This window comes from Ambystoma mexicanum, chromosome 1p, assembly GCF_040938575.1.
Source record: "Ambystoma mexicanum isolate Mex_15411 chromosome 1p, UKY_AmexF1_1, whole genome shotgun sequence".
NCBI classification, from domain to species: domain Eukaryota; kingdom Metazoa; phylum Chordata; class Amphibia; order Caudata; family Ambystomatidae; genus Ambystoma; species Ambystoma mexicanum.
In genome coordinates, this window is record NC_090921.1 from 995,891,338 (window position 1) to 995,909,758 (window position 18,421).

An 18,421-nucleotide genomic window follows, 5' to 3' on the forward strand; every position below is an offset into this window, starting at 1 on the left:
TTACAAAACATTTTGTTTTACAGTGAAAAACATTTTTACTCGCTTATCAAATGCTGCCTTTAGAAACGAGGCTTACCTTTTTATTCCCATAAAAATAATTATACTCCCAACTTTCTAAAGTAGGGTGTAAAATACCCCCACTTTAATATCTTATCTGGAACACTGACCTTAGTCACTGTTGCGGTCCCTTTACCACCTAATTTTAACCTCTGCCACCTCCTTTTCGTGATGGCACCTCACCACTTTCTCTCTGCTGCAGAATGAGGAGCGATTATAAAGTATGTCCCAAATCCAACTATATCTGTGGGCACAGTACATACGAGACATTGTGCATAAAATAGATTTGAGATGTCCTTACCCAATGCACCTTCATACCAAGTTCCTAAGTACATGGGTATATTTGTGTAGCACCAGTTGGATTGGGGGAGCCAAACCTAGCTTGTTGTATTGCTATAGCAATTGGTGTCAAGCTAACCAGGCTCTTATAGGCTATACCTACGAGCGAAATAGCTCCTGGCTCCCCTCAATTTCAAACCCTGCTCCTGCGAGGTCGATACAAGGTCTTAGTTCCTACATTGTGGTGCGTTCTCCGTATCCTGAACCATTTGACAAAACAGGTTACGTTTATTGTGCATTGCTATACTAAGCACTTTGCGGGTTGTACTACTCTTTTTTTCATATCCTGCATATTAAAAATGTTTTTTTTTAAATTATGTTTAACGGAAAAGGGGCACGTAGTGAATGTACTCGTCGTACAGAAGAGACATGTGGTGAACATAATTTGTTGCAGGAGAGGCAACAACAAATTACAATGAAGAACATTTCTTATGCGCCACTATATGTCAGGATGGGCATGAGCGAGCACAAGACGGGAGCATTGTTGTACAAAGAGAGCACTAGTGAATGACCAGCGCATAGTGTGGACTCTATGCAGTCACCTGGTGCAATGGGATGCACATTTAGTTGTGCAGTGAGGTGCAATAAAGTCCAAACTTGGTATAGTCGGAAGTTTAAATTGGCACACAATGTTTAGTGAGAGGCACATTTGGTGCAGGTCGGTGATTTTACCAAAAATCCTCGGGGATAGTGGTTGGAAAACATGGCCCCACATAAGGTCCAGGTAGAACCTGGGTAAAATCAGGGTGCCGATTTAGGGTCAGAGTAAGGAACAGATGTTTTCCCAAAAGGGCCCTTTGGGGGCAATGTGATATTACAGGGTTTCTCCCCCCCCCTCCCCGGACCCACTGCAGTGCAGAATGGCTGCCTACGTAAGGCGTTTTGTATTTTCACAGATGGCACAGAAGATTCCATCATCCTGCCAGGATTCTCCTGGGCCTACAAAAATGGTGGTGCAAGCCAGCCCAGCGGAAAGCAGACGTTGACCCTTCATTAGATGTTTATAGCCCACATTGTTCTCATGATTAGTCCTCATGCAATGTCATTTTGCATTACTTACCGTGGCAAAAGTAAACATATCACAAACAGCTTGAAACCTCTGTATGAAGACTTCTCGGGGATTCCACCAGGCACCATTTTATAGCCCTAGACAATCTTATGCCTCACTACTAGTTGCAGTTGCCAGTGGACAAAGAAGCTACTAGCATCCGGGGCAGCAGCCACATTTCTTCTCTTCGTTTTGTCCTCTATTAACCCCTTTTTTTCATACCCCTACACATTTTATTTCACCCTATCTTTTAAAGGTTTCCTGAACTGCCCCAATTCCACCCTTCTCACCATCTCCCACTTTTATCAGTCCACCCTTCAACGTTCTCCTGACCCCCCCCCGTTCATCCATTTTTACTTGTTTGTTTCCAGTTGTGAGCCAGACTGCTCCCCATCTTCAGTGAGCAGTGACAGAAGACCACCACCTAGGGAGAGGGAGAAAGAGTAGATGCCAGCCCCCACTCCGCCCTACAATCTGGGATTGTCCCCACTGCAGATTAGCCCTGGACGACAGTCTCTTCCAAATGCTGGTGCACCTCCAACCCACGGACTCAGAATCCAAAGAAGCGTCAATCGCAGAGAAATATCAAGAGTCTCAAAAAGTCGCCCTGTCCAGAGAGGAGGCAAAAGGACCCCCAAGACCCTTGCAGATTTGCTAGCAACCAGCATGACAACCAGCAATTGGTGCAGACACGGCATTGAGAAAGGGGTGCTGGCCACTCCACCAGCATACAAGTAGACCAGAGCACAAGCAGTGTTAGTGCACCTCAGCACCAGATGGAAGAAGTGATGATGGCAGGTCAAGCAGCAGTGTTGTGGCCCCACCAGAACTTAAAACGTTAAGCATTCCTTCTGCTCTTATCTTGGATACAATCCCTGAACTCCAATACCCCAATGAACTGGTGAACTGGTGAAAAAGTGCCAAAAAAGCAAAAGAAATGGGTCCTTACTGTGAGGGATCAAGAGTAAAAGGCAGACACAGTGGCATCGTATTTGTTGCTATAAACTTATTTATAATGACATACGAGGAGATCCAATCTTGCCCATACTCGATTTCCCTGCCTCAACAAAACTAACTAGTGTCTTCGTCAGGATGTTCTAAATAAGAAGTCCTCAGTCATGTGCCCATAATCGTAACCCGACCCTCACATGCTAAACTTGAAGGTCTTCCAGCTGGCCACCTGCGGGTGTATTCCACCGATTCAACTTAAAGTTCCAAAAGTGAAAATAAATAACGTTCCAGCTGTATCAAAGGGGGTTGGGGGAAGCCATTCCCCTAAACCTCCACGATTTCAATACAGTTCACCCTCAAGGGTATGAACCTTCCCTTCCCTTGACTTTCTTCAAATCACGATTATCTTAGAACAACAGTACATATCTTTCAGGGGGCTTCCCTTCCCCTGAATTCTTTTAATCCCAAAAGGGGTATGGGTCTTGCCTTGATTTTGCACACACTCCAGGTTTTGCTTCCACTCTTCACCTGGTATACTCTACCGACAGGACTCCTTAATTCTCATATATTCTTGGTTTCTATAGCACTGAAAGTGACCGCCAAACTCCTTTCCCGTAGTCCGGAGCACTCCCCTATTAGCCCTCCACTGACTGGCCTCAGATCCCAGCCTCAAAACACTTCGTGCCCTGTGTACTCTCCTGCTAGGACTTTGACTACAAAAGCATTTATCCACAATCACTCTGGTTTCAGGCTTTGTTTCTCTTTCTGTAAGATCATGGGTCCAAGACCCTCATTCACTTCCTTTGCTCTTGTTAAATTTCCCAGGGGCCCGATGTCCCTGTACGGGCATCTCCAGTTCATATAATTCACCTCTGTCGGTCGGCAGTAAACCCATCGAAGCGCCCCAGCGTCCCACTCTCTTTCTCTGGGCTCAGCAGCTGCTTTGACGTCCCTTGCAATCTCAGACTCCTGCTGTCGCTCATCATCAGGTCTAGCCGACACATGCTCCACTCTCCGGTTCCCGCAATGTCCCATGCTTCTTCCGGAGGCGTCCTTTGCTTCGGCAACTGCACAGTGAACCTCCACCCTCAGAGTTTCCCGGGACGGCGCCTGTGCCCACTTCCCAGCTCGGCTTTGAAGATTGGTTCTCTTGGCTGTCCCAACCAGCGCCAGCAATAGTCTGACTCCATCTTTCCTGTTCTTCAGTGCTTTTGAATCTCCCAGCACCAGTCACATGCTCACAACATCTACAGTGCATGGTGCGCGTCTTGGTTTCCGCAATCTTCATTACTCGCGCCCTCTTCCTTGTCCCAGTACTCCTATGGGGATATCTATATGTGTAGCTATCACTCATGCTTGAATGTTCTCTCTGCACCACAGTATGCCATTCAGAGTTGGGAAGGTAAAGAACTATTATGATCGTTCTCTAAGGGAAGGGGAGGCTATCATGTTCCACCTAGTGAGTCTACTCCACCCCCATGAGGGTTGTCTCCCCTCATGTGGTCCTCCCTCAGCCATCCCCAGGGTCAGGATCAGGTAGACTGCCTTCCCCTGGCCACATGAGGAGAGACTTTCTCTGGGAAAGTAACAACGACATCGCTAGATCCGACACATTACCCACTCAGCGCTGCCTGTGGTAATTAATGCTAACTGACATTTGACAAACTCAATGTTGCATATTCTTCTATTAATAAACTGAACATGCAAACTTTTTTATGCCGTTTATTTTGGATCGTTAAATAAAATGCTCACATATGCTATATGGGACATTTGTGCTCACAGCAAACCCTCATTGATAACAGATACATGAACTCTAAGGTGAACAGTGTGCAGTGCAAAATCCTGGGGTATTGAAATAGCTAGGGGTTCTGGTGCTGCTGCCTGCTAAGCAATGCAGGGCCTAGCGGCAGTGTGGGGTGGGTCACCAGGCTTACTCCGCCATGGCTCAGTCATTTGTCAGAGGCATGTCACAAGGAGTGAAACAATGGCCCTATGTATTGAAGTTGAGCTCTTAGTATGGATAGATACTTTAAAATACAAACAATTCCGTGGTCCAAACTATGAACCTATGATGAATTAGCAGAGACCCCAGCCCCAGACAAGGTTTTCATTAAAAAGCTATGACATGTGATGTGGGAATGTCAGGCTTGCTGAGGAACATGGGGGTGGGGAGCTTGCGGAGACCCGCTGTTGAAGGGAGAGTGATCCGGAGGGACAGGGACCAAGGGAGCACAGGACCAGTGACGGAAATACTGAATCGCAAACTCAAATAATGTCTGCAAACTGCTGCACCCTGAGAGGCATACCGTTTTTCAAGCCACGGCCAAAAAATGCGAGGTGGAACCGCAGAGAACAGCGTCCCACTGCAATGATATTCTAAGCTTGCGGCCAGTTAATATGGATGCTTGTGGCGTGGTTATGCGCAGGGGCAGGGCTACCAAAATGGAAGGAAATCCGCAATGTAGCAAAACCCAACCCATTTCACTACCAAGTACATTATCACAATCACCTGCATACGTGGCAGACCGGTGGTAGAAACACAGAGGCAAGGAGTGATGGAGAGATATACAGAGGAGAAAGAGATGGAAGGAAGAAGGGTGAGGAAGAGAGGAGAGACTGCCAGGAGAATTCAGATGCAAGGAGAGGAGAAGCAGGCACACTACACGACTAACATAAGGGTATGAGTATGTAACAGAGCATCGAGGAGGTATTAGAAAAGTGTTCCAAGAGTGCCGGTGAAAGAAGAGTAGGAAAGGTCCCCACAGGGACAAGACTGTACCAACTCTTCAAAGAGGCAGGACAGGATGGGGTGTTGAGAAGTCAAGCTCTGAGCCTTCCAGGCCTGCACATGCAAGTGCACTCGAGATCTGAAGTCCCCAGTAGAGTGATCTCCCAGTATTCCAAGAACTCAAGACAAGAAGCAGATGACCCAAACTGATGGAACCAGAAGACGAGATGGGCAGACACATTCAAATCCACAGAGTGACTGAAAAGGGGCAACTTCAGGGAAGGAACACCAGATAGACGTCTGTTCAACCCAGAGCCCTCCAGAGACTTCACTGTTAGAACAAAGCGAGAATCCACCAGTTGTGTTGAATTATCAACCGTTTACTCAAGGCACGTACCAATCCCTAATAAACCTGCATCTCTTACAAATCCGACTCTTCCGTGTCCTTCTCTCACAGATTCTGCTTGGCTTTGTGGAGTTTGCACTGGTCAGTACCTGGTGAAGCCTGCTGTATGGGAAAAAGGCCAGTCAGAGTCCCAAAAGTGTGCGAACAGAAAGTCAGTTCAAAGAAGTGGTCACTGCTCTTGAAAGACTGGATGCATTAATTGCCCTGCAAGCAGAGGAGCATGTTGACCCTGAGGATCCCAAGTTCCCCCACACACATTGCCCTGCATGTTTGAGGCTCTTCTCTAGCAGCCAAGTAAGTGGCAGTATTTCACAAAACACCACTTCTTAGCAGCACACAACAGTTGCCTCCTCAAATGGCCTTTGCACCGTACCCATAAGGCAAAGCTATTGCCACTGGCTTGCTGATAAAGGGCTGGCTAATGCCACAGCATGGTGGGGTGCCAATGCTTTATCTTTTATGTCTAGGCATTGTTCAAGGGGGTGGGTCCAGCATACACAGGATGGAGTTCTCATGGGTTATGACAGCAGGCTTAATTTGATGGCGAGGCAGCTGGCATATATCCCGAAAAGGGACAATGCATTGCAAGCATTCTAGGAGTGGATTGCTGATGTGTTGATATAAAAGTGGCATGTCATTAAGGCAAGGGCCTTTCAAAGATTATGTCACAAGCAGGCTAATAAAATGGCCAAACCATGTGGGTTTTGCCAGCCTGATTCAAGGCCACCACGATATTGATGCCATTGTCTGACATGGTACACTCTACTGTGACTGGGAACAAGCCACGCACTAATCACAGATTCACGTTTCTTGTGGATATCTCACACCATGTCCATCATATGGTCAACGCTCTACAAACAGGGCTTTGTTTCATACTGTGGTGCGGTTATTTGTCAATTGTTTGTGCCAGAAAACGACTCAGTGTGCCGTTATTTTCATAGACTGCACTTTTCACACTTATCTAAATGTCCATGGTGAGATATACTTGCTCACCAACTAATTCCCCAAATATACTGTCAACTTCCACCTCAGTGCCACATATGCCATCGGTCCCTAGAAAATCTTCTACAGAACATAAGGGCAGCAGGTCCACATCCAGCATCCTTGCAGCGATACCCTGGAGTTGTTGAGTGACAGGGTGTTTGCAGTCATAAGCACCTCTTGATTGCAAGGCTTTGACCAGGGTCGTTGCTGCATGCTCTCTCTGGTTGAGGTTCTGCAGATCAAAGAGGCACATGCTCTGCCTTGGCACTGGTGCCCATTCCTACCAACAATTCCCCCTGAGCTTTTTGCCAAGGGGACATACCACAATATTCCTACTGTTTTGTGCACAGTGTAGTAGCCCTAGACTGCAGTTGCAGCATGGCATACTTTCTTCTACACTGCAACCATTGTGTGGGCCTGTGGCTAAGGGGCAATGGGGTGCACGCAGCATGCGCCCAGCAAAGACACCATCAACTGTGGCTGCAGTGGTACAAAGGTTGCCGGCTGAATGGCAACCAGTGCTAATGTGATCTTGCATTGGACGGTCCTGTCACATCCAAGTCATCCCAATGTTTCCAAATCCTCGCCTTGCAGGCCAATCCAGAACTGAGGCACTATGCTTGCTGAAGTCCTGTTTGAGAGAAGGCCATAAGGGAGGCATCTATGAGCATCTTGGACATTTTCTTAGCAGACTTTTCTCTGGGCAATGCTCGGTTTATCACAAGGACCCCCATTTTCCTGGCATGGTGCTTCACACCCATGTTTGATTAGGATGGTAAAATCAAGGGGAGCAGACAAACAGCACCCAGAGGCCATGGTGCTTGCTGACACTGTATGAAATGCAAGGGGCAAAAGGAAAAAGTCACAGAGGCATAAAGATGGTCTCCACGAATATAAATTAAAGGTATAACGGTGGAGGAAAAAAGTAGAACGTTTTATCTCCCTATTTGACTAAATGTCCATGTGGTGTCTCTCCAAGAACCTCTTTTTAAGAATAAGAATGAATTTAGAAATCAGCTCAATTAGATCCAAGAATAAGGAAATCTTGATATATTACGTCTTGTCACGTTTGCCAAAGAAATGGCATTGAGACTCGGTTTCATTTGTTTATGGAATGTTCAGCAGTGTAAATATTAAGAACCTATTAGTTCATGAAATTCGGTTATGATGAGATGGAATTGGAAGGCCTTTTGACTTTGTATATTGGCAGGCAGGCAGGCAAATTTCTTGGATACTGGTCTCAATTTTGATACGATATATTTTATTTATATTTTATTTATAGCGCGCCCATAGCAAGTGTTGCAGAGCGCGACGAGGTAAGGGAGGGGCCCAAAAGGGGGGCACAAGACTAAGTGGCACAGGAGTAGAGCGCTCGCTTTGACATTGGTGCAGAGTCTGCTAACCCAGGTTCGAATCCCGGCGGGGCCAAATTCAGCCTTTCATCCTTCCGAGGTCGATAAATGAGCACCACCCACTGTGGGTAATAATAAGCAGCGCTCAGATACCTGAGGGTTCATAGCGCTATATAAAATGCCAAATTATTATTATTATAAATGCCAAATTATTAAGACAACGATCTTACTAGGCCCAGTGACACTGAGATCGTACAAGTGCAGGGGATGGGGGGGTAGAGGAAAAGGGGCAAGTGCCAAGGAAAGGGGAGGAGGGGAAGTGCAGGACATGGGATTTAAACATCAAGAAACAAGTGCGGTCAGCAGGTGGCAGTGCAAGGTTAAGTGCAGAACGCAAGTGCCAGATAGTGCAGGTAGGGAGACTGTAGGGTTACAGATAAAGCCTCGGGTGCAGGGTTGCCAGAAGGCAGTGCAGGTGTGTAACTGGTGTGCAATTTTTGAAGAACAATTTTCCTGGGTATAAAATGATAAATATAGAGGTTTTAAGTTTATCCCCCAAGCTGCTCCTACGTTTATTAAAACTGCACTTGGCACTTCATTTAAAATATCAGGATCCTAAGCGGTAAGGACCTACTTGACTATCAAAACTGTATTTTACACTATTTGCTTAAAATGTGGAGGACTTCAGCTGTAACTATCCCTCGAGGTGTCCGTTTGGGTTGGTCAAAACTGCACTTGGCACTTTAAAATGTCCAGTATACTAGGTCCAGATGTTGTATAGTTACCTATTCTGAAGTACTTTATTCTTTATTTTTTAATGGGCATGTGTGTAATGTCTGTATCTTGTTGTAAATTAATTGTAAACGTTATTTTATATGTTATGTTGATTTATACCGCGCACCGATACCACCTAAGGGCAGTCTCCAGGCGCTCACGTGGCTCTACAAGAAAGGGGACGGGGTTGGCTAGTGAGGGAAGAATGATAGGATAGGATAGGTCCAGAACCAGGAGAAACTGGCGTTGTGTGTTGGCTTGCAGAAGGTAGGTTCTGTGCGCTGGCTTGTTGTATCCGTACGTGCAAAGTGGAATGCCTGGGATCTTTGTTATGTTGGGGTGTGTATATGTGTAGATTGGCAGGTGTTAAAAGGTTGTGCGCACTGGCTTGTTGTGTCCGTACGGGTATGGTCCAGTGTCCGGGTTTGTTTGTTGCTTGTGTTGGGTGTGCGTTTGGGTATAGGTTGGCTAGCCCAATGGGCGTGTATAGTGTTTGGGTGGCGTGTTTGAAGTAGAAGCGGGGTGTTAGTACTTTGGATTCTCGCTGTGGCTAATCTACACTGTCCTGTTGTGACAAATGACTAATCTCCATAATTAAAAATGTGATGCATGGCTAAACCTCACAAGTCTATCTATCTATCTATCTATCTATCTAAGTATGGAATGTTTTGTGAAAGGTTTTAATTATAAACGGTGTCACAATAAAAAAAATATACATTTAGTATTTGCACTACTATTTCATTGCCCTTGAGGAAAAGTCGTCCAACAATATCCAAGTGCACAAAAGTTCATTTAGGTACTTTTACCACCGCCCCCAAAACAGTGCAATTCGTAATGTGATCTCACCAGAGGTGTTGGATGTGGGAAGCTGTGACGTGGACGTCTTGGTCTCTGCAATCTGCAACCGGGATCCCAGAAAAATAAAATAAAATTTGGAAAGGCACAGAGTAAGCAAAATAATAACTTAACAAATGAATATCAAATGCAAAACTGTAAGTAAACAACACTATGGAAGCACACAATTATAAGAATAAAGCCCATAAGACAATTTCCAACGAGAGGAGGCGGTGGAGGGTGATTGCTGCTCTGGTAGTCATTGTGTCATGCTTTTCCTCCTACATGCAGACCCCATCAGCCAGCAGTACACACTTGTCTACTTACACAACATCACAGCCAACGAGCACACCTAGATTGAGAATAAGGGGAACAACTATAGTCGGGATTGGCAAATCCACATGTCTGTGAATGGGCACAAGTATCATTAAAGAGTTCAGAAGTCGGAGCGTAGTATACGCAAAGGTGTTTTTTCCAGAAGCGGAGATGAAAACTATTGGGGTCTGCCATAGCAGTTAAAGCACATACAATCCAGACTTTACAGCAGAAGCAAAATGAGACAAATTTCCTGCCGCCAGAAAGTCACACACCCCCAAGAATGTACAGGGCAGATGACAGAGTAAGCCGCATAAGAAGAATTTATGAACAGGATGAGTGGTTTGAATCCCACCTGCCCATCCCCTGCCTCACCCCCAACCCCCTTCTTGTCCTGCTGTTCATGCCCCACTGTGTGTCCACGCTCTACTTCCTACCTTTTTCTCTTACTTACTGGCATTCTTCCTTTTGTCCAAAGGAGATATTGGGAAGAGCAGTCTGCTCTTCCTGGGTCCCCCCCCCCCCACGGCCTGCATAATCTGGCGATTCCCGATCCCCACCTCCAGATCACCTCTCCCCTTCCCTATGAATCGCAACTTTACCATTTTCATACAGCCCATTGGATGGGCCCCAGGGTCCCCGAAACAAAGTCATGCAGTTTCCACACCCAGTCGTTTCACCTTCCTCCCCAGCCAAACGATCTCCTGCTTTCTACAATTAATTGTATTTGGGTTCCCTGAAACGCCACACAGCTCTGGCAGATCCACAGCGTCACACCCACTGCTGACTACCATGCCACTGGCAATGGCGAATTATTCCATTTGGCACATAGGCAGCAAGAAAGAGAAGTAAACCCTCAAAAGGCCAGAGCAAGATCCATTTTAGCAGATAAGGGTCGTATCGACTATTTTGCCTCCCTAAAAATAGGCAACTACCCACAGAAAATAAAAACAGGGAGTAAACACACTTCCAACAAAAATAGAAAACATCCAAATGGGCACCTATCCTGGCTTTCACCCACGCACCTCCATATAATATTTGGACCAGTAGTGCATGTAGAGGCAAAGGAGGAAACTACAATCTGATCTGAAGAGGTAAAAGTTGAGATTTTAATGTGCATGAATACATTGGTGCAAAAAGATATTTATCAAAAAACATTTCTGTCGCACAATAAAAAAAAATATCTGTAGGCGCTTATTAAATACTCCCAAGTGGGAATAATATTCACTTTTTTACTCTAGAAAAACATTTTACTCCCAACTTAAAAAAAATAGGGAGTAAAATACCCCCACTTCTAAATCTTATCTGGAGAACTGCAAGCACCTGTCAGGATCAAGAAATCATAGCTAGCCTGCATAATCTCAATGTTTTCTATTAGAAGGACAATCATAGTAACTTCAATTTAAGCTTCTCCTCCTTGCACATATCTTACTGAGATAACACCAAAGTGACATGATACTGCATGAGCAGGAGGGTGCAGAAGCCTAGGCTTTTGTTAAAGAAAGAACATGATATTGGTAATTTCATCTCAGGAAGGGAAATCTGGTAATCGGATTGCCCTTTAGATTCCCCTTTAAGCTTCATGGCAAAAACATAGTGTACACTTGTGCCCTGCTGGATCAATATCCTGATATGGAGAACCTGCTCTCCAGTGGGTTCAGAGGTCACAGGTGCCCATCTGTCAGCTACAGCCAAGTAAGTCTCTGCAGCACAGGGGCTGCATTCAAGATATGCAATTCTGTCCCAAAAACCGTGCAACTATGAGAATACTATCCCGGTGACAGTTAAACTGTAAATATAAGCCATGCCGGCGAAGTTTAAGATATGTTGGCTATCAGCTCTCATAATTATCCAAGCCACATCAATTTGATATCACACGTCAGTCCAGCCAGCCCAGATCAGCTGTGTAAAGGTTATGTGTTTATCCACCCAACACCCTGAAGGCAGATTCGCTGCTGCTCCCAGCAAGCATGTAGCACTGGGCGTTGCCTCTCTGTTACTTCGTGAGATGAGCGAACACCCTCACCAGTGATAACCACTCCACAGGAAGCGGTCCTGGGAACAGGAAAGGGCACACCCATTTACAAAATAAAGCAGCCTGACACCAGGGTGCGGCATACAAAAAGGGCCTTCAATTCTATTGAAAAGTGAAGGGGCAAGATTAGTGTAGACGGAGTGAGCTCTTTTCAGCTGGAGGTTTCCGCCATCCTGTTTCTCTATGCTTCTGTCTTTCCTTCCAGTCTTCTCCACTTCCCATTGCACAAAGTACTTTGGATGTGATGTCAGAAGGCAAGGTCCACTTTTTGCAAGGACATGGACTGGACCCTTAAACCAGGTTTGCTTTTGTCCAATCACCTGCAGACTTTAGCCTTTAAAAGGAGTGGTTCTTTATCCAGTGGTTACAAAGGGACTAACCAGCCCAACAGAGTTGCTACCTCGTCAAACGGGACCTCGGTTCACAGTCTCGAACCATCACCGCACCTCATCTTAACCCACTGGAGTGTCACATGCAGACCCCAACTAGCAGATACCACAACTCCAAACAGACCCGATCTTTCAAACCTACCCTGGTGAGCAATCTGGGTTGCATCGCTCAAACGCCACACTTGAACTGCTAAGAGCTACAGTTTTGAACCAGTTTGACACCAGTTCCCAGCTTGGGGCTACACGCTCTGCCACACCCAAACTTGGTAAAATCGACTGGCACAGCACCAAGAAGCCTGGTTGGATGCCGTTGAACTGCAGAAAGGCATCATTGACTAAAAACCGACCCCTTGGTTCAGGTTTGGGCCCTAAAGACTGGTTAGGTCACTTAAATCCCCTTATGCACGAGAGCATATCCATTACAAACATTGTGGTTATTATTGCCTTTCACCCCAGATTCATTACCCAGAGTGCTGCATCTTGCTATCTGCGCATATTATGTGTTCCTTCTTCAGGGGTGGGTTTGGTGTAGTGTTTTTCAAGTTATTTTTTCAGATGGTGTGTTTAAAGTACATATATTTTGATAGAACCTTGATTGGACATTCCCTTTACTTTAGAGGGTTATGCTTTGCTGTTTGGGTTGCTAGTGAATCACATTCATGCCCCTCTTGAATGTATAGCCTTTCCTTGTCACACTTTACCACAAAAGGTGAAGGAAGTATATTGTTTAACTGTGCCGGTTTTACCAGTATGATTGGGATCACTCTTGTTCTGTTGCAGTTTGACGTCAGAGTAGGCGCTTTAGCCACTAAGCACCCTAGTACTCATGCGGGGCAAAAGTCATTTTGGAGCACAAAAATGCTGATATGGTTATTCAGTGCAATGGGTCAATCAGCAGTGGTGAGTGAAGGGAGATCAGGCCCTCCATGTGGGCAGTTGCCAAGGTGCATTTAGTGTAGGGTGCTGTCAATGCAAAGAAGGCTGGACAGAGGTGCAGTTTAAAGGGCACAACCAGTGAAAAGCAATTCATGCAGGGGAACTAGAGTGTGCAGCAATTTCAAGGAGGACATGGGGAAGAAAATGTGATGGGCACTAGACATACGTGGTGTGAAAAGAGTGCATGGGAATACTGGATTAGTGGGTGCCGATAGTGTAGGGCCACTAAAGAGATGGGGAGGAGTTTTCTGGAGGATGGGGTGCAGACTGTGTATGGGGACGGCCAGTGGACCAGGTAGGCATAGACCATGCAGTGATGGTGTGGTTAAGCAATGAGTCACGGGGGACTGATAGTGCAGGGGAAAGAGGTGACAAACTACATTGCTACTTCACAACACTCCCTATGCATTGATGCAAGCTCACTAATATTAAAGCCAGTGTTGTGCAGAAGTGTGGTGCAAGTTAAGGCTTAATTTGCAGTGTGATATACCGCATTAAGGAAATACTTCATTTGTACTTTAATGATGGCGTGCTCACGTTTGCAGACTTCACCTTTTTAAGTAGTAGCATTTATATTGAGCATACTGTCCTTTCTGATGTACAGTCTGATGGTACTGTGTATAGTTCAGACCCAATGGTCTGTGCTCAAATTAAATTCGGGTAATGTGTTCAATTGTAGATGTGAACACATTTGGAGCATATGGTATCAGTGGGAGTGTGCACATTTTGTGTGACGTGTGGAGAGGGGAGAACTGTAGATGTGTCAATGGCTATTCATTATGGCTGTATTCTTGGAGTATGCATTTTACAAGTAGTTTGCCCATGCTTACATTATTGCATATGCCTACTGCAAACTTTACCAATATGCACATTAATAGCATATTTTCTGGGTTATCCGTGATCTTACCATTTTAAAAATATCGAGTTGCTTAAATAGTGTTTCAAATATAAAGAGTACCATTATAATGGTCTCAAATTAATAGAATGCCAAATGTGAAAATCTCGAACTTAAAAGTTCTACCGTTCTCATTACCTCCACGTCCCTCTTCCTCGTCCCAGTACTTACCCCAGAGGCCCTGCCTCCATGCCAGGAACCCAATTTCAATAGCTTTTTTTGGAGGTATAATACAGCCCACTTACCCAGCATCCCCAGTTAAAATGTTCCTGTCCACCGGCCAGGTTCCTCCTGTCGGGTGTGCAGCACTAGAGCACCGCCTGCTGGCTCCCTAGAAGGTCCCTAGGCAGGGCGACGGTTCCTGTCCTGCAGGACTCGCTCCCGATTTTCCTGCAGGGATGGGCGTTTCCAGTTGATTGAAGGCGCTTCCTGCTAGGGTCCCCTGTGGGGTGGGGGGCCTGTTGGGTGTGCCTGTGCTGTGCCCTGGGTCCTCTGCCCAGGGGCTTCCAGGTGAGTGTCGGCACAGCGATGGCGGGCGGCTGACTGTGGTGGCTTGGTGCCGCCCCCTCCGGAGGTCGGCACTGGTGGGCAGCTTTGCACCGGTCGAGACTGCCTCTGTGTCCTTGCCTTCCTGCTGCTCTGTTGCCGGGCAACTGCCCAATGTTCTGTTGGTGCTGCCCCCATCGTGGGGTACGGCACTGGTGGGTGGGATTAATCACACTGGTGGCTTTGGTGCCCTTACATCTCTGCCAGCTCTCCGTCGCCCTGTCTCTGCACCCCCGGGGGTGGGAATGGGCTTTTTGCGCAGGGTGGCCTCCTGGTGGGTCTGCCCTCTGCTGTTGCGCTCCGACTTCTTGTCAGTGGTCTTATCGCCGTTTGTGTTCCTTGGTGCTGCCCCCTCCCGGGGGTGGGGCCGGTGAGCTGGGCTGGGACCCTGGTTGCCTTTTTTCTTCCTGCTGCGTTGTTGCCGGTGGCCAAGCGGCTGTCTGGTGGTGTTGGTGGTGCCCCCTCCATGGGTATGGTGCTGGCGGGCGAGGCTGGCTCCAGCCGGCAGCAGCTTTGATGCCCTTGGCGCCGTTCTGCTCCTGCACCTCTTTGCTGGCTGCCTGATGGGGGGTGGCTGGTGTGACCTTGCTTGGGCCATCTTCTTGGGTGCGACTGGCCAGGCCTCCTGTGTAATATGCCTTCCCCAGCGGGTCTCCTCACCTGGGTTGCCTGGTACTATTGGATTGCGGGCCAGCGGTTTCTCCCTTTCCCAGACGATTATTCTGGTGCTGTTGGTGCAGGCACTTTGTGGGCATGTTGGTGCGCCTCTTCCTTCTGACTCTTATTTGGATCGCCCTTTGTCGGATGCAGCTGGGGGGTCATGCCTTGCCGGGGTGTCTCGGCTTCCTTGGTCCAGGGCAGTTGTGCAGTGCCTTCCTTCACACGCTGCCGCTGTTTCCCCCGTGATGGGGCTGCCCCTGGCCTGGCTTCTCTGCTCCTTGGGTTGTTCCCTGTACCTTCTCTGTCCCTTACTGGAGGCTGTGTCTTTCCGCTTCTTTGGCAGTGGGCATTTTCCTTGCCTGCCTGGTCGGTCAGCCTTCTCGGTCGGATGGTGATAGCGGCTGTTCTGGGTTCTGTGGTTCGCATGCATCCCTCTGGATTACGGCTGGCTTGCTGGTGCTCCCCTGGCCTTCCATGGCAGTCTTTACAAGTCATGCACGGTGGGCTCTGTCCTGGGTGGCTTTGCTGTCCTCCGTTTGAGTTTCTCGGCTGTTTTGGCCTTCGAGGTGCCGGTCCTGCCCAGCGTACTTCAGTAGCCCTCCTCTGCTCTTCGGTGTTCCTCTTCTTCCATGTCTCATCTTTCCTTCTGAGGCTGGGTCCGGGTCCCAGTGCCCTGCTGTTTCCGGGCCAGTGGGTGTTCATTTCCAACCTCCCTTTCTGGTTGGGCCCAGCGTCCATTTGGTGCCTAGGCATTTGGTGTGGTCCGGGACGGTTCTTAAGATGGTCTTTCTTTCTCTGGGTGCCGTTCTGGTCTAGTCTTCGGCTCTGTGCTGGGTCCTCAGGCCCCTGTGCTCTTCCTGTAGCTCTGTGCGCAAGCTGGAGGCTCTGTGGACACTTCTCCCCATGCTTCCGGTGGTGGGCTGGTTGGTGCCTCTGGGTCACGTGTTGTCATGCTGTCATGGGCCGCTCCTCCCTTGCTCGGAGTGGGTTTCGGCTTTTGGTTCCTGATCCTTCCCAGGGTTAACCTTGGGCCCATTGGTTTGACGCATTCATGGCTCCCCTGGTGGGGCACCTTGTTTTGCAGCCCCCCCCCCTGTCTGGACGGCTGGCTGGTCAGGATGAATCTACGGGCGCCAGCTTTTCGTTGGGTCTGCCGGATGCTTCCTGTGGAGGTCCCTCTTGGTGCCCTTCCGGGGCCTGGTGTTCCTTGGGGCCCAATTTGCAGTCCGGTCGGGCTGGTCCTCATGCTGCTGTTTTGCTGATCCGTGGGGTCTGTATCCTTCTGCATCCCTGGGCCTCCCTTCTCCTGGTTCCCTGGCTCCCTGCTTCTTGGGTGTTGTGTACCCTGTTTTCGGCGAATGCCTGGACGTCTGGGCCATGGGGTATGGCGTGTCGTCTCTTCTGCTTGGCCTCTGTGCTCCATCTGAGGCTCGGTCCCTCTCGGTTCGACCTCACTGTTGGCTGAGGGGTGGGTGTCTGCTCTCCCTGGATGCTGCTCTTCTCAGAGGGTTGGCCGCCATCCGGGGGAGTTCTCCTCTGCGGGTGGTCCCCTCCCCTCGAGTTCTGGTGCTGTCGGTTTGGGTCTTGGGAGGTTTGTTGGGAGTTTCTGGTGCGTGCTTCGGGTTCTCTTTGTCTCCCCCGCTTCAGCGACAGGCTTGATTCTCTGGTCCTTCGGCTGGGTTTTGTGCACCTTCTCGCCTTCCCCTTTCTCCCCCTGTTGGACCAGGGGTGGGGGGGCTTCGGTCCTTCTGGTTGCCCCTTTGGCCTGGGTGGTAGTTTTCTCCTGCACGTCTGGTGTCGGGGCCTCTGGTTGCTTCCTGGGTGGCCCTTCCCTTTACCTGCCAGCCTCGGGTGCTCCGTTTGGCTGCTTCCTTCAGCTGTCTGGTTGCGCGGTTTCGGTCTCCTTGCACTTGGGTTTTTGGTCCGGTGGTTGTTTCCTGTGGGGCTGGTGGTTTCTGTCAGTGGTGGTCTGGGTGTTCCCGGCTTGGTCTGGGTTTTTCCAGAAGTCTTCTCGTTTCCTTTGGCCCGGCAGGTTCTGGTGGTGGTCCCCCTTGGTGTCTTGGTTCGGGCCTGTATTCTCCATGGTTCTTGTGTCGACTGTCCCGGTTTAGTCTGAGTGGCTCTGCTGGTGGTTTGGCAATTTCCTTGGCCACCGCTCTGGGGGTGCCTCTGCCTGGGATGCTGTTATGCGTGTTCTCAGTTTCTGCAGGCTTGCCGTGCCTTCCCATGGGTTGGGTCCTTTGGAGTTTGCCTATGGGCATGCAATGCTTGTTCGGGGGTTGATGTGCTCCTGTTGTAGCACGTCTGTCTCTCATTGGGACCATTGGGACCTCTACCCGTTGTTGATGCTTTGGTATGCCTTACAGCCCTAGTCTAAAAGGGTGACTACCATCCTGGGGTCATCTGATGATCATCGAACTACACAAGCAGTCATTCCCACAGCATCAGACGTCATCACGCTGTTAAAGTAATCAGCAAATATCTCAGAATGGTGGCGATGATTTGGGAATGAGCTTAGGATGACAATGAATTTGCTAACATCATCCCCATTTTAGAAAATGAATTGTTCCTGATGCTTTTAGGATGACTTGCTGATCAGTTCAAGAGATTGCACGTTTGTCCCTGATGGTTTGGGGACGATTCTGGGATGACCTGCCAATTACTTCAAGAGCATTGCCACGAAACATGTTTCTTCTTGATGATGACTTATTGATTACTTCAGAACAGCAGAGTTTATAGGATGATATGCGGACCAATACAGGATTGTCATTCTGCTTTTGCATAGTTGTACTTATGCTGAATGACACCCACTGTGGCTAGGGTAAAGTTTGAGACTATGTTGGGCTAAAGTGGAAGCCAGAGGCCTAAACATGGCATACATCCCCTGGTTGAGAATCCTTTGCCATCTCAGTCAAAAGCAGGCACTGAGCACCCTCACAATCCCCAATGTGGCATGGGTGAAGCTTGAGACTATGTTGGGCCAAAGTGGAAGCCAGAGGCCTAAACATAGCATGCACCCCCTTGGTGAGAATCCTTTGCCATCCCAGTCAATAGCAGGAACCCATCACCCTCACAATCAATACATTATCATGCCCACTGTGTGAGACAACACTTATGTGCTTGGTATTAGGTAACCCACCTTTTGGGATAGGTCTGTACTACACAGGTTGGT

General features: G+C 48.2%; 1 protein-coding gene across 2 annotated transcripts in view; it reads right to left on the minus strand.

Moving 5' to 3' along the window:
- Positions 1-18,421, minus strand: part of CMTR2 (cap methyltransferase 2) — a 62,251-nt gene that overhangs the window by 22,591 nt on the left and 21,239 nt on the right. For both annotated transcript variants that reach the window (XM_069654717.1, XM_069654727.1), the window contains exon 2: positions 9,486-9,537. The gene's annotated coding sequence lies outside the window, so the exon portion shown is untranslated. The remainder of the gene's footprint in view (positions 1-9,485; positions 9,538-18,421) is intronic.